This window comes from Callorhinchus milii, unplaced genomic scaffold, assembly GCF_018977255.1.
Source record: "Callorhinchus milii isolate IMCB2004 unplaced genomic scaffold, IMCB_Cmil_1.0 Scaffold3, whole genome shotgun sequence".
NCBI lineage: Eukaryota > Metazoa > Chordata > Chondrichthyes > Chimaeriformes > Callorhinchidae > Callorhinchus > Callorhinchus milii.
In genome coordinates, this window is record NW_024704744.1 from 43,815,225 (window position 1) to 43,836,428 (window position 21,204).

Consider the following 21,204-nt stretch of genomic DNA (forward strand, 5'->3'; position numbering starts at 1 on the left):
TACCGTTCTCAAGGGTTTTCCACAAGCTTTGTAGATAAATATAACACATATTATTCTAATAGTGAATGCCATTCTGAGCTCAGTCAGAAGCCACTCTTCATACATTTTCAGGACTGTGAGGGCTATGGTTAGTCTGTGCTGAGTTAGCTGTTCTAGGCCTGAGTGATGATCTGGTTCCACAATTAGGTCTAGTGTTCCTTAGCGAGAGAAAGTCAGCTGGGATTCCCTCTTCTGAGGCCTGAAATTCCATCTAGTCTTGGCTTGTAAGACCATTTTGTGTTAAAATTTAAGATCATGCAGAATTTGGGAAAATTCTTAAATAGAGGCTTGAAGGGATAAGGCAGGGCAGTGGGATTGAATGAACACCTTGCTCTGAGGTGCGATACAGGCTCGATGGGCCAGATGCCCTCTTTCTGTGCTGTAAATTTCTATGATTTATCCTAAGTGTGTAAGGCATTCAATTTTAAGAAGTTAGGGGAGATAGCTTTCAGATTAAAGCTGAATTTAAGTCTTTTCCATAATGGTGTATGATTTTATATATTTAAGACAAACACATGTCCTCATTTACTGTATTATATGTTAATGAGTATGAATATATTTGAAGGAGCACCTTGGGGCACTAGGTTCTAACTTTTGACAGTGAGCGATCCCATCAATGATCTCTTCAGTACTTGTTTATATGAAAATGAGATATTTATTATCACAAAAAAGCACCGTGTTGGCCAGCAGCATGCGATGGCCTCACAGTGCAGGTGCAGCACATTAGTGCTGGCCGAACACAGCCTTCCACACAAAGAAATAGCCAATATTAACCAACTGAGCAGACGCCAGCTATCTCTCTACAGGGAGCGAGTGAAGCTAAAGTCATGTTACTTTCGGTACGATGAGTGTATGTATGATATATGCAAGAAGTGTCTCCCTGGCCCATCGTCTTCTTTCGTGAGACGTACACCCTGTAGGGTTCAAGAATTGGGAATCCATTTCAAATCCAGTTAGAAATAGGAAATACCACATTTTAACTCCATACATGTATAAAAATTGAAACTGCTTTGGATAATTTAAGTGTGAAAATGTTGAATGAATTGATGTTGAAATATTTCTATCCAAGTAACAGGTTTAGTCCATGTTCTTTTAAACTGCACCTTATCCCAATATATTTAATAAAGAAGTCACAGGCATCAAATGTGCAATGTGCACTGGCATACCCTCAATGTATTATGGATCAATGACTTATGGCATACAGGTTAAAACTTGAACTTATAACATCAAAAATGTTTTCCAAAACAAGCGGACATAAATATAACATTGCCATTAGCATGTCTAAAAGGGAATATAGGAGGAACCTCTTCACACAGAGGGCATTGAAAATGTGAAGATCACTCCTATACTCTGTGGTTGAAGCAAAAAGCATCAATGTATTTAAGAGGAAACTTGATGGATACATCAGGGAGAAAGAAACAGAGGTGAATAGGAGAAGAAAATAGGAGGAGTGGAGGCTTCTGTGGAGTATAAACACCAGCATGGAATAGATGGGCCTGGTGGCCTGTTTCTGTGCCATATTATTCTGCATAATTTGTAAAAATCTGTTGGTAGAGACCAGTAGTGGCCAACGTGTGGCTTGTGGGCCGCAAGTGGTGAGTAGTATATTTCTTCTTGATTGAATATTTCTTGTTTTATGGTATAAATCATGAAATATTCAACCAAAAAACATAGTTTGTTGGCTGACCGTAAAGGTTGGCCAGCAAAGGTATAAAAGAAACAGGAAAATAAATCAAACTTAAATCCTCTTTACTGTTCAGTCACGTATATTCAGAGTTAAAATATTTTTGGTGTGCAGGACTACGGCAGTAACAAGTACAGATGGCACAAAGCCAACTTTTGCAAATAAACAAATGACAAAGAAATGCGGAATGCTTCACAAATGTGCGTATCATCCTTGCACAGAGGCCATGCTAATCTCTGTATCGGTCCAATTTTAATGGATGTGCTGCCAAAGAGAGCACTAAATTACATTTTTATGCTTTGTGCAGAAGAAAATAATAGAAAATAAAATAGCACATCTTTGAGTCAAAACTGCAGTGATTTCAACTGAATTCCCTACCCAATCAACTGGTGAGAATCCTGCTTCCAAAGTAGATTGGGACAGGACAGTTTTCACTGGCCAGCTGTGACATACAGAGGGAATCCACATTTGGCGAATTCTGATTTCTTATTTAGATTTTCCACTTGGAAATATAATAATAAAAATAATAATCCTTGCAGTTTAGTACAGCAAATTGCATTATATAGCACCTTTCATGTTGAGAGAATGTCCCAAAGCACTGGACAGTCGAGGGAATAAATACCCCTAAAAAATTATTTAAATAATTTTTTTTTTTTGTCTTTTGCACATTTTTTTCGCTGCACAAATATTAGAAGAATTATTTCCCTTTGTTTGGGGCGTGGGGGGTGCTGGGGTGTTGGTATAAAGAGTAAGGAGTGCAATAAAAACAAAGTTGAAGTGCAGGAAACTTTTTTTTAGTAAAAAGCCAAATAGACACATGGAATAAACTTCCAATATTGGTGGTGAAGCAAAGAGCAGTAAAGGTTTTCAAAAAAAGGACTAGATGGCTTGCCAGAAATGAAAAGGATTCAGAGCTATTGGATAGTGAAATTAATGCTCTCCGGGACACTGCCTTGCGTGAGGGGCTGCAAATGCAAGTTTTTGTTGTTGAATGATGATGTGCCAAATTAATCTTTTGGAAGGTTGGATAATTAGGTTGATAGTCTACTTCTGAAAATATATAGTCAATTCACTTTATAGTATATTCTGTGAAGTGCTTTGAGGCATCTAGAAGACATGAAAAACGCTATATCAAATGAAAGGATTATTATTATTACTGTATGCCTGTAACCACCAGCAGGTATCTACAGTTTCCCTACCTGCAGGCAATCCATTTATCATCTGACGTAAGCAGGCACCATTTCCTTTAGCTCAGCCCTTGGACCATTGAACTGCTTGTGAGCAGACACAAACAAACTTGACCCAATGCTTGTGAAAACCTAATTTTCTGGTGTCTGCTTACTTGAATTCCTGCCTAATTGTGTCATGGCCTCAGATGAAAGAGATAATAAGGTGGTGAGAGGTGCAAAAAGAGAAGGGACTGAGAAGAATGGACAGCCACCCATGCTTCATGCCCAGAGTCCTGAATTTTATTTGAATAATAAATATATTTTAGAGACTTGTCTTGTTGAGAGTCTAAAAACTGCAGCTGCTCTGTGTGTGTTGGGGGGTGGGTGGGAGGGAAACGCAGTCAGTCTCTGGCATGCAACATTTGGAGGTCTCTTCAACACCAGAGGGTCACCGTGTAGGGCTTCACTGACAGCAGCCACACAGTGTGAGAAACAGCCAACACAGAGAGCCCTGACAGATGTTATGAAGGGGGTCAGTGTTAAGTGCCTTTTCAGGATATTAAACCACCGTCATAACAAGTGAAAAAGTGAATTGTCACTGACATCATTGCTGGCCTCCGTGAAGCAGCTCCCCTCCCCCACCCCCTCTTCCCCACCATCCACCTTCAGCAGTCTGGGAACCATTACAGGCCAGAGATCAATATTCTTAGCTGCAGTGGAATTTGAATAACGATTTCCAATAAAATGCATTTCAGGACTGTTCTGGCTAGAGGACAGAGACGAGCCACAAACATAATACAGTTAGGGCTTTTATTCAGAGACTGAAATAATGGAAGAAAAGATTTTAATGATAAGGTACTGAACAGGCATTCTAGGCAACCAATCTGCTTTGTTAATGGCTGTAAGCTGACACCCCTAATGAAATAAAAATGTCTCCATGGGAGCACGTAACTGCACAATTGTTACTAACACTAGAATCCTGTTTGTAATCTCGATGATGGGTGCTAGGCAATATGTTGATGTTTCGCAGGCTATTTTTTTCCATTAAAAATAAAACAATTACGTTCACAATAAAATTGAGTACCTTTCCTGTTTCTACTGAGAAAGAAATTATGGATGATATTTTGTCTAAAAGGCCATCTCTGTGGGTGAAATGTTTGTCTAATAGTAGGGCACATAGCCAGGGCTTGTGAAGTACACACCGCTCACTGAATAATCTATCCATTGTACTTATTCTCAGTCATTTTAGCACAATTCCAAGTCCAGTTCTCTCAGTTACTATTTGAAATGTAAATGCCTTGGTTTGGGATTTTAATACCGAAAAACTTGGCAATCGTTTTTAAAAGTCTTTTTTTGTCATTGTTTGAAGGATTGTGCTTGACCTGTATTGCAGACTGCAGACAGAGGAAGGCCCTGTCCAAGTGCATTGGGAGCGAACAACTGCAGTTATATGGTTTCCCCTGTATCCCCCTCACAGCTTGCAGTTGTCTGATTCCAATTTGGTCCACATGTCTAGCCATCAATCTTCCCCTGAATTTGGGTAAGTGCCTAGCAGCGTGATGCATGCTACAGTCATTACAATATTTTCTTTTTTAGACACTCGAACTATAAGCAATAATTGCATGCATTCTCCTGCACCCCCCACCCCATTCCTATGAAAGGAAACATTCTATGCTGATCCTAGTTTTGCTGATAGTAAGGATCAACATATTGTTTTGGGCTGCAACTGAAATTTCCTGTTCTCACAACTAGGGTTGGCTCATTTGCAGTGCAATTGATTGTTCCTGCCATCCTTTACCCCATCCCCCCAACAACTCATCATTTTGAGGCCCCAAATTCCATCAATATTTAATCTTTTAGTCCATTTTGTAGCGTAGTGGTTAGAGCACTCACCAAGCAAATGAGAGGACCTGGATTGGTAAGATGTGGGTACAGAGTATGGTCCAGGTCAATATGTGGGCGGCAGAGTTTTGGATGAGCTGGATCTTTTGAATGGCGGAGCTGGGGAGATCGTCGAGGAGTGCGTTTGAATAAAACAAGCGCATGCACGAGTGTTTCGGCTGCATTTGGGGTAAGGTACAGTCGGAGGCAGGCAATGTAGCGGAGGTGGAAGAAGGCGGTCCTGGTCAGGAACCGAATGTGGGAGAGGAAGGAAGCTGGGGGTTGAACTGGATGCCTAGATTGCACACTGATTCGGTGAGTGTGAGGGAGAGCCCAGAGAGTTTGAGGAGTTCAGAACTGCAGGAGTGAAGATGTTGACGGGAGCCAAAGAGTATGGCTTCCATCTTGTCCACATTCAACTGCAGAAAGTTTACACTCATCCAGGCCCTGATGTCTGCCAAACAAGCTGATAGAACATGGGTGGACCTAGAGTCGATGCTGGAAGAGGCAGAGTAGATTTGTGTGTCATCCACATACATGTGGAAATTTACACCATGTCTGCGATGACATTGCCCAGAGGGAGCATATAGATGAGGAAAAGAAGAGGTCCAAGGATGGAGCCCTGGGCTATGCCGCAGGTGACTGGGCGGGGGCGGGAGGAGAAACCATTTGCCGAGATGAAGTAGAGGCGGTTGGTTAAGTAGGACTTGAACCATGCTAATGCGGTCCCACTAAGGTGGTTGAGATAGGAGAAGCAGTGGAGGAGGATGGCGTGGTCGACTGTGTCGAATGCAGCAGAGAAATCCAGGAGGATGAGGAGGCAGAGGCAGCCATGGTCACAGATAGAGAGAATGGCGTTTGTGACTTTGACAAGCGCTGTCTCTGTGCTGTGGGCAGAGTGAAAACCAGACTGCAGGGGCTCGAGGAGGGAGTGGAGGGAGAGGTGTGACCAAAGTTGACCTGCAACAATGCGTTCCAGCACTTTGGCAAAGAGGGGTAGGTTGCAGATGGGATGGTACTATAAGAGATTAACGGGATTGAGGGTAGGTTTTTCAGGAGGGTATAATAACAGCGGATTTCAGGAGGAGTGGAACAGAGCCTCAGGAGAGAGACCGGTTGACTGTGTCGGCTAGCAGAGGGGAGAGGAAGTGGAGTTGAGTGTCCAGCAGCTGGAGGGATTCAAGGCAGCAGGTGATGAATTTCATGCGTGAGATTGTGGTTGAGAGAGGTGGGAGAATGGGGGCAAAGAAGTGTAAGGAGGGGTAGTGGTAGAAGTTGTGGAGGAGGGTGAAGGTGGTGGGAATGGTCTGGGTGGTGTGGAAGGCAACATGAGGGGAAGGACTATGCAGCCAAGTGGATGTTTTCAATCTTTGAAGTGAAGAAGTCTAGGATCTCTTCGCACTTGGCGTTTGATGTGAGGATAGAGGGATCTTGAAGAGGTGCATGGAGGAGATGATGGATGGTGGAAAGCAATTTCTTTGGATTGTTGTTTGCCTCCATGTTGACTTTGAAGTAAAAGTCAGTTGTGACCTGTGAAAGGGAGAGGTGGTAGGTGCGGAGGTACTCGAGCCACAGCCGGCGGCGAATCGTGAGGCTGGATTTCTGCCACGTGCGCTCGAGTGTCTGGGTTTGTGCTTTGAGTGAGCAGAGATGACTGTTGTACCAGTGGGAGTGGGTGGATTTAGAAACAACCATGGATTTCAGGGGAGCCCAGGGCTTTGGGACGTCCTCTCGACGTGAAAGGCGTTCTATAAGTTTAATTTGGTTGTTGTTGTTAAGCCAGGGAATTAAAGGTTGTGGAGAGACGGTTATTCAGCAGCTTGATGGCTACATCAGGATTGCTGCGGGTGGAGGACCAGAGGAGGTCTGAGGAAGAGAGGGCATTTGTGGGGGACTTAGGGGGAAGCTTTCTCCAGGGGCAGAAAAAGTGGTGGAGGGCTTCGAAGAGGGGAGGGGGATGCGGAAGGAGAGGGAGATGAGGAAATGGTCCAAAATGGCCTTGTCCGTGATAGACAGGTCAGAAATGTCAAGGCTATGTGTGATGACGAGGTCAAGGGGATAGTCACGGTTGTGGGTTGGTGCGTCGATGTGGATGATGAGGTTTAGGGATGGGAGGAGGGCAGTGAAATCTGAGGAGGTGGCGCAAGGGGAGTTTAGGCAGAGATTGAAATCACCCATTATGAGCAGGTCTTTAGTGTAGAGGGACAGGGATGAGAGGAGAGAGGAGATAGTAGTGAGGAAGGAGCCAGAAGGTTTGATAGGGTGGTAAATGAGGAGAATTTTGAGGGAGAGAGGAGGGATGGTAGAGGGTGAGGTGCTCAAAGGAAGAGAAACAGCCAGAGCAATAGGGTGATAGACCAAGGGAAGCTTGGGAAATGAGGGCTACCTCGCCACCAAGTTGGTTGGGCCGGAGTGTGTGGTAAAAAGTGTAGCCAGGAGGAGAGGCTTCAATGAGGGGGACGGGGTCACCGGGGGAGAGCCAGGTTTCTGACCAAGAATATCAATGTGCTCATCCAGGATGAGGTCATGGATAGTAAAGGCTTTATTGGAGAGGGAGTGGACATTTTGGAGGGAAATATGGATAGGTTTGCTGGTGCGGGGGGATAGAGGAGAGAGTGGTATAGAGATGATTTGGGGTTGTGGGGGAGAAATTACCATGGCGTTTGAGGAGGGGGAAGAGTTGGAAAGGGTATGGATGAGGGAGGGAGAAGGGGTGTTTGCCTTTTGGAGGCAGTTGGTGCAGAGAGAGTGAGTGATGGGACAGTTGGGGTGGCTGCTCTGGGACAACCAACGCTAGTAGTCACAATAGGCCTGGTGGAGGATGCCCAGGCTGGAGCAGAGGTAGGTAACGGTGGGGTACAGGAGAGAGAGAGGGCAAGGAGGGTGGTGTGAGAGAAGGACAGAATGGGAGTAGTGGAGGGAAGGGAGTAGGAGCAGGAACATTTTCGGAGGGAGCGGCTCGGGTCGGGGCAGCAGCCAAAATACACACGCAGAGACCAGGAACAAGTGATCAGTGGGGCAGCATCAGCTCGGGGGCTATGGGAGACAGCGCAGGAGCGGAGGGAAAGAGGATGGGGATCATGGCTTAGGTGCTAGACACTGGGAAGGAAAGGAGGGAGGATACGGTAGCAGAAAAATAGCAAAATTAACACTATACTTACCCTGGAGGGTTTGAAAATGGCGCCCAGAAAGTCACAAAGCGAGATTCACCTGTCAAACCAAGAAGCAATAGACCAGAGGCCTCTGAGCATGTGTGCCCAACCTCTGCCAAGTGCCCACACCAGTCACAGGATAAAGCCAGAGGTCTCTGCAATGCAACAGGCCATCGTATAGGACAAGTTATCCAATCAATTTTACATTGTGAGCATCACAAGAATTTCTAGAATGCAACTAGTTACTTGTTAAGCGCAGGGGCAAATAAAGCAGAGTCTCCTTTTAACATTTTGCATGGGAAAGAGCTGGGATATTGACAGAATGTTGTTTTAAGTGGTAGTGACAGAGTTGAGTTTACTGAAGTTGGATAATAAAATCATGTTTTTTGCTACTGAGCCAGTGAAAGTATTGATTGCTTTTAGGTATGATGGAGGCCGTATCCACTGACTTTGCTTTCCCCATTCCAATTTGCCATCCTCACCACAGCCATATACCAACCACACATCCATAAGCAGAATATTTTAAAAATCTAATCCCCTGAGCCAGCGTACAGTTTTAGTTTCAATGTGTTTGACCTGGATCCCTCAAAGCTACTTGTGGCTGTGGATTCATGTTCACTGGGGACTAACTTGAGATTTCAAACCATGTTATTTTTTATGCAGCCATTCAACACTATAAGCAAAAAATAACCATATGGCTGTTGTCACGATTGCCTACATGATCCAGACGTCTCTGGGTTCTAACTAGCACTGATAGCCCCAAACTGGTGAGTTTTTGGCATGTCTTTATCATGGAAATTCACAAAATGACCAAACAAAAAAAAACACTAATTTAGAGATTAGCTTAAGATAAATTCGTCCTAGAGCAAGTTAAATCAAGACAATAGCTTTCTATCGCCAGGTATCCAAATTAAGATTTTTTAAAATGAATTTCAAATCATACCTGAAGATGTTCCCCTCTGACCATGCCTTTAGTCACCTACCCTCCCTTTCCAGCTCAGCATCAAATTTACATTACATAGACTGTACAACAAAAAGAAAATTCCATTTGTATTGCATGATTCACGTTGGAGTCAGGTGAGTCTGGGAGTGATAGGGTCATGGATCCTGGTGCAGTAGAGGACATGGGCTGCAGAGCTCTGGATGATCTGCAGCCTATGGAGGGAGGAGTTAGGGAGGCTGACAATCAAGGAGTTTGCATAGTCAAGCGTCGATATTATGAATGCGTGTATGAGGTTCTCGGCGGCCTTTGGTGTGACACAGTGGCAGAGCCGGGCGATGTTGCTGAGGTGGGGGAAGGCAGAGCAGGCCATGACATAGTTATGGAGTATAAAGGATAGTTAAGGGTCAAACAAGATGCGAAGGTTCCAGACTGGCTCAATGAGATGGAGTGCATCCTTGGATAGTGATGCTGTCAGTGCTTGAGGTGTGAGGCGCTGACGGGAGCCAATCAGGAGAGCCTCGGTCTTGCTGAAGTTCAACAGTAGAAAGTTAGCTTTCATCCAGGACTTGATGTCTGACAGACATTCTGTCAAGACAGCAGTGGTCCTGGAGTCAAGGGTGGAGGCAGAGAGATAGAGTTGGGTGTAATCCTCATACATGCACAGAAACAGGTCATTTGACCCAACTGATCTGTTCCGGCGTTTATACTCCATATGAGTCTCCACCGTAACTCCTTCCCATATCCTTCTATTTCCTTCTCCTTCATGTGTATATCTAGTTTCGTCTTAAATGCATTTATAGTCTCTGCTTCAATCACCGCTTCAGGCAGCGAGTTCCACAATCTCACTACACTCTGCATGAAGTAATGAAGTAATTCCTCCTAAATTCTCTTTTTGATCCCCTAGTTACTGTCTTATACCTGAATAACCAGGATCACAACCAGTCTACTTGGGAACCAAGTGCATATGTGCTCCCAGGCTGTAAGTAGACTGTAAAAGAATTGGATTGTTACAGGAGTAGGCTTATTGCTACATTTTCTCACGGGATGTAAAAGTTGTAGCCAAAAGGTATTTCTAGAGAGGCATACACATGAAGAGTAATCTGTATCCAATTTACTCATCATTTAGCTAACTATGTTTCTTCTAAAGTGTAAGGGTGATTTGCCTTATCGCTACTTGGTGTATTTACTGAACTGGATGTATGACCCATCTCATTTTCCACTGCTAGATTAATTATTGACCTTGACCTTGGTACTTTAAGCTTATTCCCATTAAGAGGTCAGCAAATTTGTAGACCACAGATGAACCTGTCAAAATGGGCAGATTGGCAACCACAGAAAGAAATATCAGTCTTACTTATGAAAGTCAGAAATCCAAGTATAGGTTAGAACTATAACTATCTTTAAGGTCCTGCTTGTTCATATGGATCTTAAAAATCCTATGGCTATTTGAAAAAAGAAAAAAGAAGGGAGTTTCTGCTGGGACCCTGTCCAACAATTCTCCAGATCATTTGACATTTATCTCATAGATGCTAGTGAATCTTGGTTGGTGCAAATCTCTGCTATGTTTGCCTACATAAACAATCACCACACTTGATATTTACCACCTGTGTAGCTCTTTGAGATATTCTGACATGACAAAACGCTGTAAAATGCAAGCTGTTTCCCTCTTTGTTACTATTGTACTATCATCACACTCAAACCTCAGTACAACCTCCAAATCATGGGGCAGAATAAGCACATTGGCCAGATTAAACCAGTGTCTTCCCCAATGAGAGCAAACATCTTCAAACTTTTTCCAGCAAATACTCCAGATTTTATCCCATGTCAGCACTTTGGGCTTTTTCAACAAATGGTTCAGGCTTTACTCTCAACTGGTGCTCCAGGATTCCCCCAACAGATGCTCCAGGCTTTACTCCAGAGACTAGCTAGGCTTCCCATTACTTATGAATTAGGCTTTCCCAGCCAGTGCTCATTTTTTCCTATACTGACATATCAAGCTTTTATTGAAGACCTTAACACTGCCTGCTCGTAGACATGCACTGAATAAACCTTCTGTAATGCTGGTTACCAAGTACTTCTGGGACAGTTTTATGGGATGTGATGATATCATTGCTGTATTCTTGGGGAATAAAGACACATCGCAGGAGATGTTGATGTTTCTTATGGAAAATGTTAGGACAGAACTGAACTGAAGTGATCTTTTAATGTCAAAATCTGACTCTTGTCCAACCAAAGCCCAATTAAATTCAGATCAGTTGGGTTTTTTGGCCCGGATCCGCACTCATCTGCTGGAAAATCTATACTGTGTTTGTCACTTGTAAGTGCTCCTTTCACATCTCTGTGGGGTTAGTTACATAGTTTGATCCTTGGCAGAGGCAAACATTCCAACATGCTTACTGTATGTGTGAGAAATGCTGTCAGTTCTCAGCTGCCCGATGGTCACTGTTTTGGGGTCCCACAGCCAAGAAACAATTATGAAAGTCAAACTCAGCTGTATCGGCATGAGCATGTGTGTAGGCAGCTGTGTAATTCATACCAATCAATTCATTGAGCAGCTATAAAGCCAGTAAGTAATTTTAGATTATTTTTTGTCTAGATACTCTCCCTAGTGGAAATGCATAGCACTATAGTGATCTGATAAGGAGAGGGCATTTGGAATCACTCATTCTCCTGCAAAGGGGAGTCTGTCTGACTATATATTTACAATTTATGTTAGTTAATTGTCCTTTGTTTCTGTTGATACCATACAGCTATCAAATCATTTCATATTTTCCTTATTTAAATTGTTGATGAAGTGATTTTCTTTTATTCCAAAACATTACATTTTGACCCAGGCAAAATGTTATCAATAAAATTGTAGGTGATTTTTCTGTTCCTCTGCTCTCTGTTTCTCTATAACTTTACAGTCAGGATTATTTGTCAATGATTCCAACACAGGTTTCTGCGGATTTCACTGTAACATTAATCGACAAGCCCCACATTATATATCTGTCTTAACTGTGTTTATATCGTTGTTCAATTTATTTTGAGAGTTTCAGTGATGGCACATTGAGTTTATCCAGTGATCAAATTCAAGATTCTCACTGTCCCTTTCAAATGCTTCCACAACCTCTTCCCAAGCTACTTCTCCAACCTCTTGCGATCATATTGCTGCACCATTCTCTCCACTCACCAAACACTAGCCTGCTTCACCTCCTCCATTTGCTCTGCCCACCATCAGTCGGTGAACTTTCAGATGTTCTGTTCCTGTTCGCTGGAACTCTATCCCTCTGACTTACCCTCTTCCTATCCACCTTGTGGATCATAATTATAACTGTGGAATAACGTCGCAATTTAGTCCAAAATGTTATGGTTGTCCTTACGTCTTTCTATAAGTGGCTGACAATATGCATAAAATAATTGTATTTCACTTACTTCTCCAGTAAGTCAACAAAAACCCTCAGCAAGATAAACATCCTCCTGCATCCAACTCTTGCACAAAGAAACATCCAAGTTTTGGATTTGTTTCATCTAAATTCTTTTTGTAATATATTTAGGACTAATTGGATTTGATCGCTATGCTGGGAATGTTATTTTGACTTTGTCTAACCTTAAATAATACTTTATAGATTTTAGCTCCCAACATGTAAGAAATTCCAACAATTAGCGCATCAGTAACGGTGCTGATCTAAATTAATAGCACATTGAATAGGCAGCATGTTTATATTATGACCTCTGGAGACAATAGTTTTCTAACTGACCCTATACTTAAAATGACCCATATAATTACATAATTATTAACAAAATATTCCAGTGTATTTCATTTAGCTGAAACAGTTTTCTGCCCTTGTTCCACTGCCTCTTAATTTTTCTGGCTGATCACTTTTGAACACAGGGGTTTTAGTTCTGCCAAAATTAGAGTTAAGATAATAAAAATCCTTATATCCGATATATTGTCTTTCACGTCAAGGATGTCTCAAAGTCATTCACAGAATGTACTCTAAAATGTAGTGACTGTGTATTTTTGTAGGTGAATGTGCCAGCCAATGTTCACAAACAGCCATTAAATGAATGAACGATTTTATTCAGGGGATTGTTGGCCAGGAAACTGGTTGAGACTCCCTTCTCTTTTCAAATAATGCCGTGGGATTTTTAATGTCCTTCTGAGTTGAATTGGTTAATATTAACCTTTTATAAGCGAAAACGAAATTAATTTTGGTTGTATTCTTTTCCTGTGTGTGTGTGGTGGTGGTGGGTATTTTTGTGCATAAAATCTGGCATTTTTTTGGCCAGATTTGCAGGGAAAGAGGGAGGGGTATTTTGCAAGATTTCTCAAAAGAATATATAAAAAATGTATCCTGCACATGCAGCTGCCAACCCTCTAGAAGTCCACTTGGATATGAACTTGTCTGATTGTTCTAAAGTTTGGGATGAAAACGGTAAGGTTACCAAGTGAGGTGGTTAAGACCAGAACACTGGACTCATTTGAAAAAGCAGTTTGATTTTGTGATGTACAACGATCTTCGGCCCATCTGATCTTGTTTGGATTTTGTGATCTGAACAAGATCGAATAGGCCGAAGATCGTTCATCATCCGAACCAATTTTGCTATCTTGTAGTGTTGCCCTTTTCTGAACTGTTTCCAATGCCTCAATGTCCCTTTGAAAGTAGAATGCTCCAAAGTACACATAATGGGATGAGCAATGTGATATTTCAGAATTATCACATTGCATCTGGCAAGAAACAACTCATTGTTCATCTCAATATTTTAAACATAGCCTCACCTGCTACGTAGAAAAGATTAAAATAACCTCTTTGGACTTATGGTCAAATTCCTTTTGGAAGGATGCCAGTATCTGATTAGCTGACTGGAAACTTTCAGTGAATGTTCAATAATTACTGAAGTGTTGCTAAAAGAATGATACTGCTTGCTTTTTATTTGTTCCTGGTCTGTTTAATCTATTTCAATTGCCCCAGAATAATTTCAATGTTAAAAAACTACAAGATACAATTGTCCATTTCAATTACCTTTACAGAATACTTATTTTACTGTATCCACTGTATAAGCCTGACTAGAGCACCACTTGAACTTCTGGTGAGCTAACCCCAACTTATTGGGAATTGTAGCTCAATACTTAGCTTGGAGTCTCTGGTTTTCCACAGGAACACCATACACCCAAGTGCCTAACTTGGCAAGCTCCACATCAGGCATATAACAGCCAAGAAACATTTTTTGTGGATGATAAGTCACTGGGGACACACTGTAGTAGTGGTGCAGGGTGAGAAGGCAGTTAATCAGTAAACAAAAACAATGTGAGTATCATGTTATTAACTGATCAGTAAGTACTTGTACATATTTGTCTTCATTCATCTCTTCAGACAAAATAGTGCCTTTCACCAGTAATATCAAACATGGAATGGATTAATCATCTGTTTGCAAAGTGTATTAAATTGTATTATTGATACATAACATGTTTGGTTACATACCGATCATACAGAGTATGAAATCATGGTGTTGTTACATATGGGACAGGCTTCATAGACTGAATAATCTTATCCTTTTCCTGTTTTCTTATGTTCCTGTGTGATTTTATGCTGTATATCATCTGAAAAGGTTTTAAGGAATTCTGAACCAGATGCTCCAGAAAGAACTTCTACTCCAAAAAATGTGTTCAAACTGACTTACTCATGGACTGGACCTTTCTGTGGGTCCAGCAACTGTACATCTTTCCTTCTTGAAACTTTTCTTCTCGAACAATGTGGTGCAGACTCCAGAACACTGCAGAAGCTGCACATGGCCTGAGTTTTCCAATTAGTCAATGCTTCACCGTCCCTGAGGATGTTAGCAAATGGCTACTGTGTGAACATTGTTTGTTTAATGTTTTCTTCAGTGTGATCAGAACCTTGACCGCGATGGGCACATATGCACAGTAGTGATGCTGCTAATGTTATGTTACTGATGAACTTCCAATTCTGGACAAAGAGAATGTCTGAAGTTAAGTAAAACAGCAGATATGCGTGTCACCACGGATTGCTTTGAAACGGGCTTCCTTCATTATCAATCTTTCTATAAAAAGGCTTCAGGGTGAAAGTGAGGGGAGCCTTTAGAAAACAAAATAGAATGTGACCCATTTCCTTGATACATGCATGACAAGAGTAAAATTCATATTTCTTTACATCTCCTAAGAGTCATAGCTTTTCATTACTGTTTCCTTTTGGATCGGATCTACAGTAACTTAACACTGCTGATCAAGAACTTCTTCACACTGCTAAGTTTGTATTCCTTCGATCCCCTACAGGTATGTTTTTTATTGTGTGGAGGAGAACGCTATAAAAACCTCAAAGCAGATGTGTTACATTTATCAAAGAAAAGCGTCTAGAGAGAGATGGCTCCTTGGCAGTTTGTTAATATCGTATGTGACAGTTTCCTCTTCAGTTGTTTACTGAAGCTTAAGCATGACAGGTTGAAGTGTGTTTGTCTGTCACTGGTGGTGATGTATTTAGCACCACGTACTGCCAGCCAGGCTTTTCAAATAATCGCTTTCTGCCATTTGCACTTCAGAGTATTCCTGTGTATGAAGCCTATATTGGTTTAGCAGTCTTTAAATGATTTATCACATGCTTAGTGATTTCTGTTTTCATTTCAACACCTGTGAAAGTGATTTTCATGTCAAAAACACAAAGAACATATAAAGTTTCAGCCAACAATCTTGTCCTCAAGTTAGGAACTAAGCGCCAGGAGCTGGTGAGATCAAACAGTGACAGGAAACATGGGTGTAATATTAATAAACACCTGTCCAGACTTACACTACCTGCTGGCAAGTATGTGCCCTAAGAATACAATTAATCACCGTACATAGTATCTGACAAAACATTCTCCTGAACTCTGTGTAGTGTGACTTATGAGGTCATCTCTCCACCAGGAACCTGCTTTATGAGATAGACCCAAGAAACCAGACATTATGTATTTGAATCCATGAGGCAAACTTCTGTTAGCTGGAACCTTCAGCTCACTGATGCTTCACAATATTGATGCCTCTTCAATGCTGCACTATTAGTATTGATCCAAAGCAGTGTGTTGTATTGAATTAAGACTGAATGTAAGGTTTAAATTGGGTTTTAGGCCTTTCGATTTGATTACAGGGGGTGGTTTCAGAATGGAATCAATGCAATTTGCTGCAATGTAAATCCGATTATACTGAAGCCGATTCCAATTAACTTTCTAACATAAAAAAACTTTGAAAGTTCTTGAACGGTCTCTATTGGATCAATTTGCCTTACTACCTATCTCTTGGTCTTGAAAAACATCCTGAAAACATATTTCTTCAACTGTACCTTTAGTCAACACCTTTAAATCCCGTATTTCCCGATTCAGAATCCACCAGTTTGAGACTTTTTAATGTGGAGTGCGATATGTAAGTGCAAATTGCTGCTGTTGTAATTAAAAAGCTTGCCACAGTCCAAACTCTTCAAAAGCATTAGTAATGCGAATAGCCATCTAGCACCGATTTTTGGAGTTCTACACGTATTCTTAGATGCTATTCTCAGGTCTCAGTGAAAGTGTGTGCATGTATAAATCAAGTTTCCCACTTGGCATTGCTGTAATGCTCAAAGGAATATCAAATTGCTCCAACAATATAAATAGGGCATAGAGAAGGTTTGAGACACATTTGCTCTTGTGTCAACCTTGATGCCAATAGTTTCTTTCAAAGCATACTTTCATTAGATTCACTTTTCTTCATACAGTGTATTTAATTCATAAGCAATACAGTGCAATACAATTCATTATCTTCTTATTTCTTCCCCACTTGGCCTACTTTACGCCCTCCAGTATAGATATTACAAGAGTTTAACAAATAGGAAGAAAGTATGTTCAGTGATTTTTAATACTCAAATGTCAGCAATATGACACGAGCTCCGGGAGTTGCACGTTTGCGAAAGATCTGACTTTGTTAGTGTTAATGAAATTGTATCAATCAAAGACTATGAATATTCAATAATAAATTTTTCACACTTCTGAGGCAGCAAATGAGGCACCTGAGTCCAATAAAATTCAGATGGACTTATGCAGGTTGAAGCCAGGGAACACATTTAAGCTCACTTTCAAGATTTGTATATGTATAAGGAAATGAGTACCCAGGGGATAAAGGTGGAATGTGCAGGACACCTCCAGATATTACCTGACAGGGCAAAGTCCTGGTTTATTGCTCACTCCTCACTCGTTCCACCCCACCATCAGTGGCTGAGATTTCAGTCACTATGCTCCTACCTGAACTTGTCTTCCAAAATGGTCTCTTAGCCTTTTCCCCATGCTTTCCCACTTTCAAAACCGTCTTAAATTGTATCTCTTCGACCATGCTTTTGCTAAACATTTTCAACTTTCACTGATCCCTATTTTATCTGCAAAGTGATTTGAGTCATGCCTGCTTAGTGAGAGGCGCTATGCAAGTATAAGTTTGTTGTACTTTGTACAGTGAGTAGTCCACCTAGACTTGCCTTCGCTATGATCTGAAATATTGCTTCAATAGGCAGAAGACCAGTTGGAGGCAGATTTTCGGAAGAGGCCTCAATACTGTGATGCTCTGCAGTATTAACAACAGACAAATGGGTCAACAGATACTCAGACACTTTCGGGCTGTGCCAATAATCAAAGAACACACACAAAGTCTGACATGCTCTTAGATATGTGAGAGAGACTGCCAGGTGAGATCGGTCAGTAGTTTTATGACAGAGTCAATGCTCTCATACAATAACAATCCTTTCATTTAACATAATGCCTATAACATCAAAACAACTCAAAGTTTTTCTACACTTATTAAGATTTAATTTATGATACCAAATATTATGCTTGCAACTTTTTTTAAAAGCAAGACTTTTGCTGAACAACAACAACAAAATTACGCTTGTATAGGGTCTTTCACATTGGGAGAACGTCCCAAAGTGCTGAATTTGTATTCATGAGGCCAGTTTCTATTTAAAGGCAAAATGTTCAGAACCACATATACCATAGCTGTGGAGAGTTTGCGGTTCAACTCACTTGCAACTTACAAATTAGGAAGTACTACAACAAATTAATGGGAGACAACCTCATCGAGGCTATTAGGAGTCCCGTAACTCAGTGGTTAGAGCATTTACCTTGCAAGCGAGAGATCTGGGTTCGATTCCCGGCAGGGAGAAACCTTGGCCAAGCTTCCTTACTCCACATGCCTGATAATAATCGCTCAAAAAAAAGTAATAATAATAATTTTGTCACTCAATCCACGATTGTTTGTGGGACACTGCTGTGCGCAATTGGCTGCCATGTTTCGCCTGCAAATATACACTTTACAGTATATTCTGTGAAGCGCTTTGAGATGTCTAGAAGCTGTGAAAAGCACTATATCAAATGCAAGGATTATTATTATTATTTTTATTACTACTCACAGTAGCCTGTCCTCCTCTATGGTACCTTAGCCAGGTGGGTATTCCTCATATAATACTAATCATTCTTACATATGATATAGCACCTTTTATTTGGGAGGACATCTCAAATCACTTCACAGGATTTTACTGTAAATGGTAACCTTGTGTGTGGTAGACAAACAAATATATGTCACCCCTGTGAGTGTCGGCAGGCTTTTGAACTGAAAACTCGACAGAAAATAAATAACACTGCACTCCCATTTGTAAAGGATCACAGCATCTTTCCTCTGGGCAGGCACTGAATACTTTGTCTCCAGCAAACCATGTAGTTTATTGCTTCACCTACTTACACCCTACCAGTTAGCCCATTGTAGATTTGTTTTAGGAAATTAATTTATTTTTTAAAATGGAGTGAGGTTAGGGGTTGCCAACATAAGACTGAGGTGGCCTTTCATTGTGTTGGGCTTTTCAAATCAATGGCACAGCATCTGGACCAACATCTGGTGTTTACAGGACAACCAGTTCTTTAATATTAATTGTATCGCTGCTATTCTGAAATAAATTCAGAGAGATTTTTTGTTATTTCTCTAATTTGTTTCAAGAGATGTGATATATTCTAGAGTTCAGTGCTGTGGAACATCAAAATCTTTAACCAGATTTATTTTAAAATGTTTTATTATTTTAAATCGAGTTGAGGTGTAAGTCTGGCTCAGTTGTCAGCACTGTTGCCTGTGAGCCAAACAGTTACAGGTTGAAGCTCCACATTGGAACTTTGAACTCACGCAGTCAGAATATGTGAAGGAGATAACACTGAGTTGTTGGAGGTGCCGTAATACGGATGAGACTTCAAACTGAGGCCCTGTCTGTCTGTTGTGGTGGATGCTAAATATGCCACGGCACTATTCTAAATATGCCAATACACTATTTTGTAAATTAATATTACTCTATTAAAATGAAACATTGTGTTGCTGTAAATCAAACAGCTTGTTTAAATTTTATGAATCATTTTATGTGGAAATATCTATTAAGATACGTGACGCTGCAATACAGTTTATGTGATTTATTCTAGGGTTTTTTTTGTTTCTCCCTCGGTTCCCTTTTATTTTCACTCACTTAATGTGCGGTTCGTTAATCAATTCAAAGCTGGTTTAAAGTTCTTCATGTTTTTTGCTCTGAAAGATGGCAAATGTGAAGATAATAATTGTTTCTGGCACGTAGCTCTGAGTTGTTCATCAATGCCAAACAGAACTGAACAAGTTAAATTGTTTCCATCTGCGCTTTCTTTCTTCAAACAATTTCTTTGTTATCTTCATGCAATTCAACTGAGCCTGAGCTTTTGAATCACCGTCTACACTTCTCTTCCTCTCATTCATTGCCAAAAATACTATAATTTGGTGTCTCACGCTTCTACTGAAACATTAGTTTCACAAATACCTTCATCCGTCATTTTGCTGAATTACAATTAAAATCCTTAGCCAAAGCTCATGAGAGTCTTTCTCTTGACTGATGTTGACATATAGTCTATAGCCTTTGGAGAAAGATCAATTTTTTTCTCGTCTGTTCATCCTGAACCAGAGAAATAGAAATGGTGTTCGGAAAAGTTATATTCCATCTTTAAATGGTTGGAGACCACACAATGATCCAACCACCAATACATTGTAAGCTTGTAGGCATTTATGTCATCCAAGATTTCATCCAAAGCAGCATCAAGCAGAGGATACAATTAAATTATATTAATTATTGAATTTGATCTGGTACGTTATCATGTTGTTGAAAGACTCAAAAGTGATTCACAGTATTTTACTATAACGTGTAGTGACCGTGTATTGACAGACAAATGTGGCAGCCAATTTGTGCACAGCGACATCCCTCAAACATGAAATGAATGACGAATTGTTTTTGTATCTGGGGGACTTTTGGCCAGGACACAAAGTGCAACTCCCTATTCTTTTTAAATGGTGCCATGGGATCTTTAACATCCACCTGAACAGGACCTTAATTTAACGTTCATCCAAAGGATGCCACTTTTGACAATGCAGTACTCTCCCTAGCACTGTCTCGGAGCATCATCCTGGGCTGTGAGCACAAAGTCCTGACATGGGGCTTGAACTTACAACTTTAGGACTCAGACTTTTGAGCCAGGCTGATACTATGAAAGAAATGACAGACATTAAGAGAAAAAGAAAAGCATTCCATTCGTAATCACAAAATTCAGAAGGGAGACTTTGATGCAAATGAAACATTAGGAGTGAAAGTGAACACAGGTATTTTGCAGAAGGCGGTGTTTATTCATGTTATTTTTATGAATTTGCAGGTCATTACTTCATGTTGACTTTGACTAGTTCAAATAAAGTACTTCCTGCTGCTTGTTCAGCAGGATTGCACTTTTAAATAGGTAGGATAGAATACAAAACTAAATATAGATTCTATTTAATCAATTAAAACTGTGCGAGGTAGCCTGACAAATACATACATTTCCAGTCTTTGTATCGTATTAACCTTCAGGTTAAATTCTTCACCTCAAACACTTTCACAAACTGATTTTCATTGTGTAATATCTACCACGGATTTAAAGACAAAGATTTTGGACAGTGAGGGCTTTGCTTCATGACAATGTACAGTATATCACTTTTACACAATGTCTCTGGAAATAAGACCACCTCAGGAGGCAACTTGTGTTGTAAATGGCCGGCTCCAGATCACTCAAGAGTGAAACCTTCGTGAGCCCAAGAATTAACGGTCTCACTGCACATATATTGGATGTATTGGTGGTTTGATTAGAAAGATACAGGCTGGATCCTGTTCTCGTGAGTAGTGTGTGGGACAGGTTGTGGCTTCATAATAATAATCCTTGCAATTTGAAATAGCACCTTATCATGTCACCGAGACATCTCAAAGCGCTTCAGAGTATATACTGTAAAGTGGATTGACTGTATATTTTGTGGGATAAATGTGG

General features: G+C 40.9%; 1 non-coding gene across 1 annotated transcript; it reads right to left on the reverse strand.

Annotated features, from left to right (window-relative positions):
• Window positions 1–1,899: 1,899 nt before the first annotated feature.
• On the reverse strand, window positions 1,900–2,003 carry LOC121848602. Its single transcript, XR_006084980.1, has one exon. It is a non-coding gene; the product is annotated as a U6 spliceosomal RNA (small nuclear RNA).
• Window positions 2,004–21,204: the final 19,201 nt, after the last annotated feature.